We start from the raw sequence: 4,033 nt of genomic DNA on the forward strand, positions 1-4,033 counted from the left end.
ATGTTCAACATTAGAGCATGGGCCAGGCTACGTAGTTCCAATTGCTTGAGTTGAATAAAGGTTGATGAGATAATGGTGTTACCGTACAATCATCCCATCATTCCAAAGTGATAATGGTGTTATCGCATGCCATATTGTCATATTGCCACATTTGTTGAATAATTTAGGAGCATATATTCCATACAATTTGCACATATGTGAGTAATCTCTCATACATTTTTTACTATTTTTTCTTTAAAACAACAACGAAGATAAAATGGGAAAACATATACTATTTATAAATAAAAAAATATGAAAATATGACATGTAATTTGATTTCTAAATACATATTGACAACACTTAATGTCCTTAAATCAAAATGTTTTAGACTCATAAGTTTTCAATCAAAGTTATAGGCTAGTTAGGGATGAACTCCTAATATATGAAGCAAAGCAAAATATGGACAACATGTACATATGTAAACATAGCGCCTACGTGTGAAATCAAAGCCATGCTTGCCACCCATTTGCTTGCACTTGATGCTTTAGATTTTCATGGTTAATCTGCAAGCAATGATGATAAAATAAGAAGTCTAACTATAATGCACAATCCCAACTATAAAGATTGTAAGCAACTTAACCTAAATACCTTTAAGTTTGACAATTTTCTCATGGCAATACTTTTACTCCAGTTACTTGTAGAATACTGAAAGATAAATATATTTGTCAAGTTTGAGGTAATAAATTGTAACCATATTTACAAAATTAAATAATAAGAAATATTACCTTAATCTTGTACTTCAACCTTTGTACTTTGAGACGGGTGTGATGTTTGTAAAACTGACAAAAAATGCAATTTTATTTATATTTGAAAATTGAATGCAATTTGAATTTATAGTATACTTTTGTATGAAAATAAGAGAAGACTTACCGTATTTAGAAAAGTTGTTTGGCCACTGTTAATCTTTTTTCTGCACCCATAAATTGTTTTATTTTATTTTATAATTTGAGATAATTAATTTGTAGAATGATATAGAGAATGCCATTAAAAATAAATAGGTAAGAAATGGTGTTGTACCTTATTTGTTGGACTTTATTCCAAATACGTATGATCTGAGGAGTTGTTAAAGGTTTTAATTCTTCCACAGCCTTTTTCATGCGCCACCTATATATTGAAGGTATATATAATGTTAGATTTCTTGTAACAAATTTGTATATAATTTAGGATACATACTGCTCATGCTTCTTCTTTTTCCACTCTTTGAGAATCAGTTGGCTTAGATCAGTAGTTTTTACTCTGACAGATATCTCTCAACCAGGTGTAAAAATAGAAACACGTCTGTTTGAGATCTTATCAATAGGTTTCTTCTTCATTTTTTGTGGGTATTCTTGTAAATATCCTAAGAATGAAAACAAATAATTTTTAAAATTACGATAGCACACGTATAGCATATTAAGATAATCAAAAGTGAAACTCATAATCTGACCGGAATTTGTCAAAGCCTCCTCAAACAAAACCGAAAACAAAAACAAAAACTTACCCATTGCCAAAGCCTACTCAAGCCAAAAACAGAATGCCAAAATCAATTACATAGAAAACAAATTTCAAACCTCGTCACTTGTTTGTTCCACGATTGGTAAATTCCAGTGACTGATTTGTAGAAGAAATTCAATTCAATAATTATGTGAAAATGCATGAGAAGATTAACAGTAAGGAATAAGGAGCACTGTGACAGAGAACAAAATACAAAAGTTTAATTAATAATTGAGAACTATGGAGGAGGAATTAAACTCAATTAACAGCAAAAAAAAAAATTAAAATAAAATAAAATACACATACTTTATCGAATGACCAGTTCTTGTTGGTTTTTCACCAATTTCATCTTCTCCTCCGGGCTCCAGCAAAACAATTTCAATTTGCTATTTTCAGGTTCTTTTATTTTGTGCTCTACTTAGATCTCCTTCCGCAAAACTGCTTCCTCTCCCACGTTTGAATTGAAACACAAAGAGGAATTGAATTAAATTCCAATAAGCTCCCAAACAATTATATGGCATAGATGATAAATCAGTAAAAAGTGGAGAAAGGAAACCGACTTCACCCACAGAATCACCAGAGAGAAATAAACACCCAATCCTTGTTCATAAAGCTGCAAGATATGAAAACATAACTGTGTGCTCATCTTAGAACCAAATTGTGTGACCCATTGAAAAAAACAAAAAGAATGAAAAGAGTGTAGTGTTCCAACAACTGCATGGAATTAGAGAAGAGCAAACCTGAGCGAGCAATGGCTTTAGTACCATCTTCTCTTCCTGCAAGATTTTTCAGATTTTTCTTTTCAGGTTCTTATTTTGTGTCCTTCTATATATCTCTCATCCACCAAAACTGCTCCTTTTTTCACGATTAGGGCGTTTCTTTTCCTCCTCAACCCACTCTGCACGTTCTCTCCTTCCGCAAAACAGTTCCCGGTTAGACGCATAGCAATTTCCGATCCATTACCCGTGTGCCTTCTCCGTGTTTTGTTTTGTTCCACTGATTTTACTGTCTTGTCCTCATTTTAAATATTACTTTCGTTTTTGCCTCATGACTTACGATTTTAACCCTATTTTATTTGTGTATTACAATTATAGTCCTTCTATATAGGAATGGGTTTGTGCTGTTTTTTTTTTTTGAAATAAGGGCATTCTTGGTATTTTATAAAGCTTCACCAAACTGGGGCTCTCACTTTATATATATAGATGATTGATCTTAACAAACAGTTTAATCTGTTCGTCTTCATTGATTCATCATAAGGTACTTTCTATGAAAATGACAACTCTCAATTATTCTAATTAAGGATAAAATGAGTTCAACGAATTTACTTACTTCGCAAATATAATTATAAAGGGAAACATAACAGAGGCTGACACACTACTCTGTCAAAACTAGTTTGATCCACATACATTAGTTCCCATTAAATTCATGCTTTAATTATACGTCCTCTTAATTTCTTAAAACTAAAGATTTCAACCGTCAATGTTCGTATAAATTTTAGTAAGAATATGAATTATGAGCATAATCCAGCCAAAACATACTCGTCGATAAAAAAGACATTCATGATCATGGTTACGCTTCTAATTAAATTTTAATCGTATACAACCCAAGCCATTTCTTTTGGGTTGTATACGACAAGTAATATGGTATGCGAGGTCTTTATATGCAAATCCAGAACAACTTTTACAACAAACTCAACTTATCGTTTGTGTATGTATACATCAATCAATTTAATTTCCTCTTATTACAAAGAACATATTAAAAACTTGCTTATTTAAGCATTTGTGTACACATTTAACAATCATCATCATTTTCCATTGTAATTAGTGTTAATCACGTACGATATAACGTATAATGGCATAAGTTTAATTTACAAAGTATCAAACTTTCGATATCTGAACATACGATTCTCTCTTTTTGTATGGTACATAAAATTAACTTGTGCTTCTTGATCTTTCTTTTTCCTTTTCATTTTCTTTTCTTTTTCCTTTTCATTTTCTTTGGTGCTAACCGCTAAGGAGACTCAAAATCCAAAAAAACCTTCAAACCCTATAAATGTCTTCGATAAAAATAACTTAGCCTACTTGACTAGATGATGAAATGAAAACTCAATTTAGATGATGAAAGGGAAACTCAATTTCAATATTAAACTCTCATGTAACGAGAATACCATTATGGTAGTACCACAATTCAATTATACATTATTATGTAAAAAAGTTAAAACACATAAAAGTTAGATTGTTTTAAAATACTGTCACAACATTGTGATTATAGGTAAGTTTGTTCACTTCTAAAAAACTCATTGCATTCATTTCTTATGTGTGAAAATACATGTATTTGGTAAGTTACCGAACTAACTCAATAGACTAGAAATTCAGCATTCAAAATTTTTTCTTCTGAAAAAAAGAAAAGAAAATGATGATTCTTCCAATATATCCTAGACGTATATACTACACATGCATGGATTTGGAAAACCAGAAGTTCCACTAGGTTTGTGAAAGTAAACAAATCGTCACAAAATAAA

At 31.0% G+C, this 4,033-nt stretch overlaps 1 long non-coding RNA gene across 1 annotated transcript; it reads right to left on the bottom strand.

The window, feature by feature from the left end:
* Positions 1-220: 220 nt before the first annotated feature.
* LOC148696038 (uncharacterized) lies at positions 221-1,616 on the bottom strand. Its single transcript, XR_015964913.1, has 5 exons — positions 1,057-1,616; positions 910-949; positions 765-818; positions 628-684; positions 221-542 (listed from the first exon to the last, which is right to left on the bottom strand). It is a non-coding gene; the product is annotated as an uncharacterized LOC148696038 (long non-coding RNA).
* Between the last annotated feature and the right edge of the window lie 2,417 nt (positions 1,617-4,033).

Source organism: Pyrus communis, chromosome 7 (genome assembly GCF_041283825.1).
Source record: "Pyrus communis isolate YQ-2024b chromosome 7, ASM4128382v1, whole genome shotgun sequence".
NCBI lineage: Eukaryota > Viridiplantae > Streptophyta > Magnoliopsida > Rosales > Rosaceae > Pyrus > Pyrus communis.